Raw genomic sequence first — 14080 nt, 5'->3', positions numbered from 1 at the left:
TGTCCACAGACTTGTTTACATTATTGTGTATTTTCTATCATTCAGTTTGGACCAAACAGGGCGATTTTTCAGCACCAGCACGGCATCATTCACTCTGCTGCATGCTGTTTCAGTATTTCCCGTTAAAAGCAGTCACGGCGACCTTTCAAATGCTGTTTCTATACCAGTAAGCATTTATATAGCATTTGGGAGACTTTACATGCTAAGTCTCTGAGGCGAAGACTTATTAATCATACACTGTGAGGGAATACGTTTGGATGCGATTTCAACGGATGCACAGTGACAATTTCGTTTGATCTATTCTTGGGATTGTCATAACCAAATACCTAGCTCGAAATTTATCATTCTATGGTTCAGACCCACATGGCCATTTTGTGGTAGTTTGTCACTTGCATGCCTTTTTTGGCATTTCTCACTGAGAGGTGATACTGTTATCAACTATGGAAGCACTTTACTTTTGCCACGTGCTTGAGATGTTAAGATTACATAGAACACTTCTAGGTGCCTTCCAAGTTGGACATGGGCCCGGTGTAGCCTCTTAACAGAGTCCCATGAGCCTGATACCTCTTGTGAACGCGGCTGCCCCAGGCACACACAAATGTGCCCTTTTTAGACCACTTCACCACGACATAAGGCACACTTTTGGTATGAAGTCATGGTGCTTGGTGCACATTCTAAGTTATTTTGAAGTTGTGGTGATATTACTTAAGGTTTGGCTAATGGTTGGCCTACCTTATTTTTACTTTGTCTTGGTTCATTTTAGGAATTGGTTGAATTCATCAAGACCATCATTAGTGAGTGGACTTATCAGAGTTGCCACTGCTTTGGTCTTACATATTAAGCGATTGTGCTGTGACCTACTTTCTCTGCTTCTATTCACATAGGTATGGTAGTCTGATGATGACCTCCTGAGGAGACCCTTATAAAAGGGTTGGGGTCTAAATGATGCCAATATGCCCAATTGATTGATATCTGGAATTATACCATAAGGGTGGACAAATTCCTTGAGTCTCCTTTTTAGGTCAAGCCTGGTCAGCGCATGCGCTGCTCTGCGAGGCATGCCGTATTAGAGTATGGACTTGAAGCTCCACCCACTCTCGGCCCATATTTTCCATTGGCTTGTGTCATTGTCCTTTGTAAATGCTGGCTTCTGATTCGTTAATAGGCTTGTTAGTCCCACCCTGTCTTCATTTGTTACCTCCTACGACGACTGGCCCTTTTACTTATCTTGTTACACAGTATGTCTTATTTAGTCTCTAAGCACTATTTTCTTTAATCAGTTTCTTCTGCATGCACAACCTGCTTTCATGCAACATTCAGCACGCCACGCATGCTTTCACTTTCCAAGCACCCTGTGACAATGACGGCCTCTTCTTTGAAATGAAATAGGTCTTGCATTTACAAGAGTTTAAGCTATTGGCATTGTAATGCCAATAGCTTAAACGCTCGTAAATGCGAGACCTATTGCAATGCGAATGCTTGTTATTCTTGTGAACTCAAATATACACACAACCATTGGGATCACACATTGTCTTTGTATTATAATGTTTGTTGTCTGTGGAACGACTTTATGCACACTGCGTCGTCTGCACTATGAGTTCACACTGTCACTCCTATATATATGTGTATGAATATAATACATATTTAATTGAAACTTTCTTGGTCCAGTACTTTATTGATTTATTCTTTTATTAAAGAGTCATGATGATTGTTCTTCCAACAATGCATATTTATCGTTGACTAATTAAGTTAATACATCTAATAATTCTGGCTGGTGTTTACAAGCCTCTAGTTGCTTTATGAGGTTTCTTGACTTAAATGAGTTCCACACGATTTTTTTTTTATTACTTGATATACTTAGGTTAAGCAGTATATGTATGGTGAAGTGATCCAATATCAACCCAGTATGTCTGTTACACTTACACTGCATAATTTGTAGCAATGGGATATTTTGTGGCTAAAGGGGTCACTAATTGCCATGGGGAACAGTGTAGGAATGGGTTTGGGAACTTTTCACTAAAAGCAAGTGGCAGAACAGATTTGTGTGTCTTTCATTCCAATGCAAAAGGTCACCCTTTTACACAAGGTAACAGCACACAGTAAGACGACAACTGTTCTAAATAGTAAGCACCTCCCTTTTCTACCCAGTAACTCACAAAAGGTGAGACGGGTGCTGGCTTATGGAGTGGATGTGGTTTTGCTGCAGAAGATGCACACACTTGGACCCAAAACGCCATCTACAAGTTGTGCACCAATGCTCTACCAACAGATTCTTTGCATCATTAATTTTATACTTTAGAGAAGTCTGCATACTAATTTGTGAGGCAGAAGTCTTCAAACTTGGGCTAATGCAAACCAACCTGGAGGGCAGACATCTACTGCCACTGGAGACATTGCTAGATAGTCAGATCTCCTTCATTAATTCCTGTTAACCTAATGTAGATTTGCCTATCTTTTTTTGGTACAAAACTTTACTTGCACCGAAAGAGCAATGATAGAACTAACAACATGGGGAGTTCCATCTAGTCTTAGACCTACTGAGAGACCGATCAAAGCCACTTACTGGGTACAGGAGTCAGACTGCAAAAGTACTATTACACATCAGGAAGATATTCGGCATTAGAAGATGCATGGCTGTCAGACTTAGCCTGAAAACATTTTCTCAGACTGTTCTTCCATGCATCATTTGTCTCGCATCGCCAACAAGCTTACTTCAAGGGACATAATCCCATGGACATTAAGCATCATTTACTTGCCATGCACACTTTCATGCCTCTCCTTTGTGAAAGTTGAGATTACAAATAATGTCTCAAGAGCCAGGCTGGTAAATAGTTTATTTTATTTGAATCAAAACATTACATACCTTATGCACGCTTTTCACTGTAATGCTTAAATTGAAACCGGAACTGGAAGCAGTCTTGGTGGTGTTAGGCAGTGAGAAGGAACTCAACTCTGTGGAGTGGTCATTTTTATCAACTACACTGCACAGTGTTTTCTGACTAAATGCTGTGCTGTGACTTTGCAAAGCTCTCCTACAGGTACAGTCATTATTGTAAAATGCTGGTATTTTGAAAATAGCACAATAGAAGACACTTCTTCTGCCATGGACTGGGATTCCTTTAAAGCTCCGATTCGAGGAATAGTTTATATTCTTGCATTTTTGCCTCTCGTACCGTCCTGGCTTTGATGAAAGCTACTGACAGAAAACAAAAGAAATTTAGAGGTGCAAGATAATGTAAACTCCAAGTGAGAGATCAGACATAAGATTGAATGAGCAAGTCTAATTAGAAGAATAGAATAGACTTTTACCCGCAGATTCTTTACCTTTGAATTTCCCCAGGTGTCGGACTAGATCCGGAAACTTTGAGCCGTTCCTCTGCGCGCCAATAGGTGTTGCCGGTCAACTCTGCATGGTGTCGTCCTAGTCTTAGTATGTGTGTATATAACTATCGCGATAAAATTAATTAAACCTATAGGGCCAGATGTAGGTGGGTAAATACCGGTCGGTAACGCCGAAATTCTGTAAATTTCAGCGTTACCGACCGGTATTTAGCCATTCCTAATGTAGGTAAGGAATCGGTAAATAAGGAATTGGTAAATACCGATTCCCTATTGCTCCTGCATTTAAGGAATCGGTGATACCGATTCCTTAAATGCAATGTAGGAAGCACATTGAAGAGTGCTTTTGAGCCTTAAGAAATCGGTAATTACCACCAACTTCAAGTTGGTGGTTATTACCGATTTCCCTTAAAAAAGCACTTTTTTGCTTTTTTTTTAAGTGCCATGTGGCACACATCCATGCCCTTATGTACATTTCAGGCGTGCAACAGGGTGTCCTTTAGACACCCTGGCACCCTTGAAATACCTCCCGGTATTACCGATTCGGTACTACCGAATCGCTTATACTGAATGTCTTCACATTCATTCCTATGGGCCTCCAAGCCCATAGAAATGAATGGGTAGGTATTCCTTATTACCGAATCTCAATTACCGATTCGGTAATAAGGAATATTAAGGATTCAGTATTTTTTACTGAATCTTTACCTACATAGGAAATAACTAATTCTTATTAGCGAATCGGTAAAATTTGCTATAAAGAAATCGGTATTTCTCATTTACGTACATCTGGCCCATAGTCATCAATTGCTTACTCCCGAATTTTATCAAAAATATAAGTTATTTATTATAGTAATCATCATATTTTCTTGCCCCGCGGGGTCGCGGAGGCTCCATCTGGTTTCGCCCTGGTGGCTCCAGCCCCGGCTCTGAGGGGCCCCATTGTGATCCCCGAATCCATCACGTAGCTGGAACTGCGTCGAAAGACAGTGATTTTAACGCTGACAGGACCCTCTCATCCTAGGCCTGTACATGAGCCCTATTCTGAAGGGCTAGGCCTCAGGTAGGAATGGGAGGGATCATTGGACCCTTTAGATGACCAGCCTTATGATCAGGAAATGGACTGTCATGAGGAACTGGGTGATGCCAACAGACCATATACATCTCCAGACACTGGGATGCTTTCTCCCCCTACCGTGGCTATGGAGGAGGGAGCTACATTTGCAATAGTGTTGTGGAGGTTGGCTTAGGTCCTCTATCTTCAGTTGCCCTCTGTGGCAGTCAAGACTAACATCTTGACAGAGGGGCAGCAACGGGTAGTCTCCTTCTTTGAACTTCTACTCCCTTTCAACGAAAGCCCTCACCGACATCCTTCTGGGACCTTGCCCAAAACTTAGCACAGGGACTCCTGAAAATAGGATGATTGCCCACCATATCGTCCCACTCCAGGGAACCCACATGTTCTAGGCATATGAACTGTAGATCATATGCTGTGCATAGATCCCCTTTTAGTGTTGGGCCCGGATGTTTGCACTTTGTCTTCGAAGAAGTCTTTCCAGTCACAAGGTAAGTGACTCCTCCTTTCGGTCATAGTGCGCATGGGCATCGACTCCATTGTTAGAGGAGGACATCCCACATGGTCAACGTACCGTAAGTACAGCACCCCCCTCGTCCCAAGAGACATTTCCAATTAAAAAGAAGGCTCAGGTCCAAACCGCGTCCTCGTGTCCTGGTAGACACCGAGATCACGCTTCTGACACCTTACCCTCGGGCTCGGCACCAAAACCTACCAAAAAGCCTTCCGGCTCCGAAAAGACTCCCTCCAAACCGAGTTTGGAGCCCGGACCTTCAGGGTCGAAACAAAAGTCCAACACCGACCACCACCATTCGGCCCTGAAAAAATCTTCGGGTCTGAAAACATCTACGGTTTCGACTCCTGAACCGAACATTTCTGCGCCGAAACGGACAGAACTGCAGAAAATCAATAAAAAGCCCAGTTTTGATGCCCCAATTGAAAAACCGGATCCGAAACAAAAGATTTTGTATATCCATCCACAGACTGGCCATATCACCACTAAAGTGACTCTAAAAAGAAGGGCTGATGCAGAAGAAGAATATCACATCCCTTTAAAGAAGAGATCCATTGGAGTTAACCCTTCCCCTCCTCTTCTTCCTCCACCTATTCTTCTTTCATGACCACATTCCTCTCCGCTGCAACCAATTTCACCTGAACATTCACCACCACATACACCTGACAACAAGGATGATGGGGATGATGATCAGGATAGGGATGATGATCAGCCATTACAAGACCCATGGGATGATTAGAACACCAATTCGCCCTCAGGCAATGATCCCGACCTGTCCCCTACCAAACCCTCTCCACCACATGATAGAGTAGGCTACATTGAGTTACTGGGTAGAGCTACCAACTACCATGGGGTGCAGCTACATAAAGAGTCATTAGAAGAAGGTTTCCTCTTTGAAACCCTCAGTGCCACACAGGAGTCATCACATGCACTACCCATGCTTAAAGGGATGGTCAGGCATGTAGATGACATTTTTAATGACCCAGTCAGAGCTTGTATTCTTACCCATAGAGTGGACAAGAAGTACAAGCCAGCACCATCGGACCCAGTATATATAAGGGGACAAATGCCACTAGACTCCCTCTTTGTGTCCAATGCAAGAAAAAAGAGCCAACTCTCAGACAACAGATGATGCTCCACCTCCTGATAAGGAATCAAAACTTATTGACGCTTCTGGGAAATGGGTAGCTTCTCAAGCATCCAGTTTCTGGCGCGTCCCCAACACTCAAGCACTTTTAGCCCGATACGACTGTGCGCACTGGGATGAAATGGAATAACTGATCCAATATTTGCCCCCGGAACACAAATCAAAAGCACCTGATCTGGTTCATGAAGGGCAACTTATTACTAATCATCAAATAAGATGCTCTCTAGATGCTTCAGACACTGCTGCTAGAGCTATAAACACTAGTGTCCTTTTAAGGAGGCCTGGCTCCGTATATCTGATTTTAAACCTGAGTTCAAACCTCCATTTTAAATACCCGATTCGACAAGGAACATCTATTTGGCTCAGTGGTAGATTCTTCACTTGACAAAATGAAGAAAGATATGGAGGTAGCCAAATGTATGGGAGCCCTTCAGTCCACACAGGGTCGTGCTTCCTTTCAACGCTCCTTTTACCAAGAAGGTTCCAAGAATACCTCATCAAAAGCCACCTCTACCTATAAGGGCAATAACCAACCCTCTTCATCCAGGGTTTATTTCAGGGGAGGTTACAGGGGTAACAACTGTAAGGGCGAGGGCCGGGGTTTAAACACATGTACCTCCCCCACCAACACAAAGCAGTGACTTGCCTTCACTCACCCCTCGACCACTCAGCACCTGTCGGGGGAAGACTGTCAGATTTTCTACCAATCTTGCAATCGATAACAACAGACAATTGGCTACTCCAAATTATCCGTTCTGGTTTACTGCCTGGAATTTATCAACATACCTCCAAATATTCCACCAAAGCCCCACAAACTATCACCAGACCATCCATACCTCCTCAAACAAGAGGTTCAGTCTCTACTTTTAAAAGAGGCTATAGGGCCTGTGCCGCCCCAACATTACGGGTCAGGCGTATACTCCTTTTATTTCCTAATTCCCAAAAAAAGACGGTTCGCTCAGACCAATTTTAGATCTCGGAGAACTCAACCGGTACATTCAGTCAGACCATTTCCACATGGTGACACTTCAACAGGTACTTTCTCTACTACAGAAAGGCGACTTTCTTTATACTCTAGATCTAAAAGGTGCCTACTTTCATATACCAGTTCACCCTGCTCATTGCAAATTCCTCAGGTTTATGGTAGCGGGTCAACACTCAATTCAGGGTACTCCCTTTCGGTGTCACCACCAGAGTCTTCACAAAGTGTCTGGCGGTAGTAGCTGCTCACCTAAGGAGACAAAGCATCCCCGTCTTCCTGTACTTGGACGACTGGTTCATCAAAGCCAACACGTACCAGCAATGTCTGCAGCGCACTTTCAGGACAATTCGGTTACTCCATAAATTAGTGTTCACAATCAATGTGCCAAAGTCACATCTCCAACTAACCAATACAAAGGACCACCTAGGAGTCACAATAGATACTCAAAAAATTCTTGCTTTTCTCAGCTCAGCCAGAATTCGAAATATTGAGGCTTTAGTTCTCCGCTTTCAATCCAACCATTGGATTCCAGCTCAAACTTGCATGCAGCTACTCGGAATGATGTCATCCTGCATCATGATCGTTCCCCATGCCAGACTGCACATGCTCCACTTCAAGAATGCCTAGCCAATCAGTGGAACCAGTCACAAGGTCTATTGACCGATTTAGTGTTGGTAAGCGGCCCTACTCATCGCTCTCTGCAGTGGTGGAACACACAACATTTATCAAAAGGACTGCCGTTCATAGAGCCGGTTCCACAGATGGTACTGACAGCGGACGCGTCCCTCACTGGCTGGGGAGCGCATCTACAACAGCACACATTGCCAACAGAGCCAACAACAGAAGTTGCTCCACATCAATCACCTAGAGCTGCTTGCATTATTCCTTGCACTCAAAGCGTTTCATACTCACCTAGAGGGCAAAGTTGTCCTAATTCGTACAGACATGACAGCCATGTATTACATACAAAAACGGGGGGGACATACTCTCTGCAACTGTTTTACTTAGCCCAAGACATCTGGAGGTGGACCATTCACCACAAACTTTATATCCCAGCGGAACACCTCTCGGGAGTCAACAACCAGATTGCAGATCTCCTCAGCAGACAGTGACAGCAAATACACAAATGTGAACTCCACCCTCAGGTCCTCCGGCCATACTTTCAACGTTGGGGAGTCCCTCACATAGACCTGTTCGCAACATACTAAAACGCAAAATGCCCAAACTTAGCGTCTAAGAATCCACAGCCATTGTCTAAAGGCAATGCACTATGGATGAATTGGTCAGGGATATTTGCTTACGCTTTTCCACCTCTCCCACATTTTCCATAAGTGGTTCTGAAACTCAACCAAGCGTCCCTGACACTAATCCTAGTTGCTCCCACTTGGGCACGTCAACCTTGGTTCACAACCCTATTGGAACTCTCAGTAGTTCCTCACCAAAAACGACATCTTACAACCAATCTTCTCACACAAAGCCATGGAGACATAAGACATCCAGACCCCAGTCAACTCAATCTGGCGATCTGGCTCCTGAAGTCCTAGAGTTTAACTATCTTCATCTACCGCCAGACTGCATGAATATTATCAAATAGGTTAGACGTCCTACCACAAGAGCCTGCTATGCAACAAAGTGGAAGCGGTTTGTGATATACTGTAATAACAACCACATCAACTCGCTTGATGCTTCTGTACAAAACATAATATGTTATTTGGTACATCTACAACGTTCCAGTACACGTCCATAAGCTTACATCTGGCTGCAAAAGCTGTATACCTCCAGAATAGACAACATCTATCACTTTTTAGAGTGCCTGTTATCAAAGCCTTTATGGAGGGACTCAAGAGTCATTCCTCCGGGACGTCCACCTGCTCCAGTATGGAATCTCAACATTGTTCTCACCAGACTAATAAGTCCACCCTTTGAGCCATTGCACAAATGTGAACTGCAATTTATCACATGGAAAGCTGCTTTCCTCATTGCTATCGCATCACTCAGAAGACTGGGGAGCTTCAGACATTAAATATAGAAGAACCCTTTTTACAAATGCGCCAAAATAAAGTGGTTCTTCGGACTAATCCTAAATTCCTTCCTAAAGTCATTTCTGCTTTTCATATCAATCAATCTGTTGAGTTACCTGTGTTCTTCCCTCAACCAGATTCAGTGGCAAAACGTGCCCTACACACATTAGATGTGAAGACTGCATTGCTTTATCTATACTACTATTATAAAGAGAGAACTGGGAACCTTTGAGGCGGGTAAACTCGGGAGCCACAGCGCCAATCCAAACACCCAATACATCATTGGAATTGACAGGGTAAGCAGATGGACATAGGCTATATACCAAAAAAATATATATGTTAGACGGGCAAAGTACGTTCTTTGCCAAAGTAGTCCCTTGGAAGTAGCGCCATATCTGAGGTGGGCGTGTGCGCTAACGACGTGCGTGCTGACATCACGGGTCAGACATTTTGGTAAAGTAAACCAGGAGCGCGAGGAGGCCAGGAGCGCGAGGAGGAGTGGCCAGGAGCGCGGAACCGACACCCTGCGAGGTCCGACATGCCCTGGGGTAGGAGCGGCCAGGAGCGCGGGGAGGAGAGGCCAGGAGCGCGAGGCTGAGGAGCGGCGGCGCCCGCTGTGGGCTGAGGTAGGTGAGTGTCACCCAGGCTGCAGAGGTGGTTGGGGGCCTGGGATTCATGCCAGGGGTAGGAGCGGCCAGGAGCGCGGGGAGGAGCGGCCAGGAGCGCGAAGCTGAGGAGCGGCCAGGAGCACAAGGCTGAGGAGCGGCTGCGCCCGCGGTGGGCTGAGGTAGGCGAGTGTCACCCGGGCTGCAGAGGTGGTTGGGGGCCTGGGATTCGGCCCACGGCATGCTGCCGGAGGTCTCTGCACGCGGACCATGTGCGGCTGCTTGGGGGCCCTGAAGGTGGCGGTTGCGCTCCGGAGGACTGCGCTGTGAGACTCATTGCCCCCGGACAATGTCGGGACGGGCTGCTAGTTACATAGAAAGGACAAAACCTTTCTGTAACACAAGTCAACTTTTTGTCGCTTTTGCTCCACCACAATCCCATATCAAAATCAGGTATTGCAAGGTGGATAGTCAAGTGCATTCAAATATGCTATGCAAAAGCAAAACAAATGTTAATCGTTCCCCCTAGAGTACACTCTACACACAAACTGGGCACTTCTATGGCATTCTTAGGAAATATACCCATCGATGACATATGCAAAGCTGCAACATGGTCTACACCTCACACATTCACAAAACACTATTGTGTTGATGTGTTAGCAAGACAACAAGCTAGAGTAGGCCAGGCAGTTTTACGTACACTATTTCAGACCACTACAACAGATACAGGTTAGCTACCGCTCTGGGAGATAACTGCTATATGGTCTATGCACAAAACACACAGTTGATGGACAGAATGTAGAACAATGTCATACATTCACCCCAGTACAAGGATCTGGGCCTAAATCCATCGTTTTTATGCACTCCACACCACCCTGGGTTAGACACTGGCTATATGCAAATCAGCTCTGACCCTGTGCCTCATGGGAACAGTCCAGTCCCAACTACCAAGCTCGATTCCGGTCTGGGAAAGACATGGCTTGGCTTGCAGATTCCTTGCCGACCCACCCATCTCCATCGCTCTGCGGACAGATCTCGTGTCAGGGCTGATCTCTTTTAGGGCCCTAGTTTGGAAACACCAGTGTCCGTGATCTTCATGGCTCTGCACTTACGGTGTGGAAAGTCGCGAAAAGTAACTGACATCAGCGTGCCGAGGTGACGTCTGTATAGGTGACACGGACGTAATTACGGCATGGACGACACCACGTGGAGCCCACCGATGGTGTGCAGGAGTACTGCTCACAAAAAATCTTCTGGATCCAATCTGATGCCGGGGGAAATTGAAAGATAAGGAATCTGCAACTAGAAATAGTCGTTACCTGAGACAGCTTTACCGAAGGTAAGTAACTTGTTCATGAGGCACAGGGTCAGAGCTGATTTGCATATAGCCAGTGTCTAACCCAGGGTGGTGTGGAGTGCAAAAAAACGATGGATTTAGGCCCAGATCCTTGTACTGGGGTGAATGTATGACATAGTTCTACATTCTGTCCATCAACTGTGTTTTTTGCAATTTCACCCGAGTGTGCTGGGGATGCTCAGACGTGAGTCCCAGGCTCTCCACACCACTGGAGTCAAGCTATCCAGGCTGATGAAGGCTGATAGCCAGACACCGGTCCTTGGATGCTTGATTCCGGTCTGGGAAAGACATGGCTTGGTAGTTCGGACTGGACTGTTCCCATGAGGCACAGGGTCAGAGCTGATTTGCATATAGCCAGTGTCTAACCCAGGGTGGTGTGGAGTGCAAGAAAACGATGGATTTAGGCCCAGATCCTTGTACTGGGGTGAATGTATGACATTGTTCTACATTCTGTCCATCAACTGTGTTTTTTGCATATAGTCTATGCACAGCATATGATCTACAGCTCATATGCCTCAAACGGAAAATGCTACTTGGTACTTGACTGCACACAAGAGTTCTGAGTGAACGACCATCTCTTCCGGCGATACATTGATGCAAAGAAAGGGTGGGCGGTGCAGAAGCGGACCATCTCTTAATGGGTTGTTCTCTGTATCAAGATCTGCTACCCACTGGCAAAGAAGCAGCCTCCTGAAGGCCTACAGGCTCATTCCACCAGAGCTAAGTTTGTGACCACTGCGTTAGCACGTGGAGTTCCAGTCCTGAACATCAGCCAGGCAGAAACATGGGCTTCCCTGCACACGTTTACAAAGCATTACTGCCTGGACAGTTGGGTCCATAAGGAAGGGCATTACGCCCGCTCTGTCCTACACGATTTCCTAGACTAATTTGGCTGCAGACCAACCACAACGGATGGTATTGCTTTGGTATCTATTCAAAGGTAGAAAATCTGCAGCTGGAAATCTCTACCAGATGAACAAAGTATTTAACCTTTGTTAACGCCATATCTGGTAGAGACTATATCTATCTGCAGATTCCTTGCCGACCCACCCATCTCCATCGCTCTGCGGACAGATCTCGTGTCAGGGCTGATCTCTTTTAGGGCCCTAGTTTGGAAACACCAGTGTCCGTGATCTTCATGGCTCTGCACTTACGGTGTGGAAAGTCGCGAAAAGTAACTGACATCAGCGTGCCGAGGTGACGTCTGTCTAGGTGACACGGACGTAATTACGGCATGGACGACACCACGTGGAGCCCACCGATGGTGTGCAGGAGTACTGCTCACAAAAAATCTTCTGGATCCAATCTGATGCCGGGGGAAATTGAAAGATAAGGAATCTGCAACTAGAAATAGTCGTTACCTGAGACAGCTTTACCGAAGGTAAGTAACTTGTTCAATAAAGCTGAAAACTTGGGTCTAACATTTTAATGAGAAATATAAACAGAGCAGATTGTATACTGGTATATTTTATAAAATCTTTCTCCGACAGTTCAGAAAGCTGACCTCTTTAATCACATTTGAGAAATGTTACGCTGTAACGCCAACCAGGAGAGAAGCAGAAATCTTCCTCCTCTCGAAGCAAGGGCAGCACCCATCCAAATGCACCTCATGTAGGCCAATTGCCCTAATAAGTTCAGATGTGAAAATATTCATTATGATTCTAAAGGTTATAAGTGGGTGTCTTACTTGATTAACTCTTATATGTGGGCTTGGTAAACAAATTTCTGAGATCCTGTTACATCTGCCGAACTGTGCATCTAGTGGAGAAAAGGACCAGAGAAAATATAGCAGTAGTCTGACTAAGTTTGGATGCATTTGATCACATAAGTTGGAAATACCACAAAGGAAGTCCTTTAACAAATTAATGCAGGCCTGGTTTTGAAAAAAAGGATGCTAGACGGACATAGAGTGACAAGTGTTAGCGATAATGGGGTGGTCCTAGTGGTTTGTTTTGGAAAGTGGGCCTCTCTCCATGCTCCTATTTGCAATAGCCTTGGAACCGCTAGCAAACAGAACCTGAAGGAGGCCAGCAGTTAAATGCTTACCTAATGTTTACTTTTCAGCTTGGATGTCTCTTATCGGACGATGTGGTACTAACTCTGATATAACCAGGGAGCTCCATACCCCACAATTGTAGCCAAGCAAGAGCGTTTTGAAGAAAGGCACATCATTTACAAATCAACAAAACAGTGTTCTGAAAGGCTTGGCATCACAGTGCCAGAACACCTGAAGCGACATATAAGTGAAGTGAGTCTGTTTTGGTGGGCCTTGGATTTGATTAAATATTTAGGGATCCAACTTATAAGTGACCTGAAGGAATGATTAGCAAGAAAATGACCTACATTGAGTGATCAAATCCTAGAAGACCGTAGGAAATGGCGCACAATATACATCTCCTAGATAGGTAGAATCATTGTCCTTAAAATTAATATTTTATCCAGACTACGGTCTTTATCAAGAAATCGCTGAGCCTTTCCTCCCAATGGATAAACTATAGAAATTGGAAAGGAAGTCGATTGATTTCATTTGGACTGGGAGCATGGTCTGAGTCAATAAATTCTAATGACACCCCCCAAAGGGATAATGTTACCATGCGTCTCTCCTTCACGTCATTGTAAAATGGACAGCAGGACATTCGAATAATAAGTGGTCCGCAATGGATCAGGCTGCAATGGTCAAAATCCAATGACACCTAGCATGAATATCCAATGAGCAAAGACTGCATACCCTGCAAAACATACAAAGACAGTGCTAGAAAAAAGGACACAATCATTAAAAGAGAAGAATTGCCTAATACTCCACTCCACAACAATTCTCTTTTCACCCCAGGTCTATAGAAGGAAGACTTAGAGTGGTGGAGGGAGGGAGGCTGCTTAACTATCTCCGACTTATTCCACAGAAATCAAATTAAAACATTCGAACACTACAATAAAGAATTCAAACTGCAAGAAATAAGTGGATTGCAATACATACAAATTAACAATTGACCTATGTTTTCACAGAATAAAGAGCAGCTTCCAGAAATTTGACGTACCTTTATTA

At 44.8% G+C, this 14080-nt stretch overlaps 1 protein-coding gene across 2 annotated transcripts in view; it reads left to right on the top strand.

Annotated features, from left to right (window-relative positions):
• JMY (junction mediating and regulatory protein, p53 cofactor) overlaps positions 1 to 14080 on the top strand; it is a 573379-nt gene that overhangs the window by 498195 nt on the left and 61104 nt on the right. The window lies entirely within an intron of this gene.

Source organism: Lissotriton helveticus, chromosome 2_1, assembly GCF_964261635.1.
Source record: "Lissotriton helveticus chromosome 2_1, aLisHel1.1, whole genome shotgun sequence".
Lineage (NCBI taxonomy): Eukaryota > Metazoa > Chordata > Amphibia > Caudata > Salamandridae > Lissotriton > Lissotriton helveticus.
The sequence above is the reverse complement of the archived record's forward strand: the minus strand, read 5'-3'. Positions and strand labels throughout refer to the sequence as shown.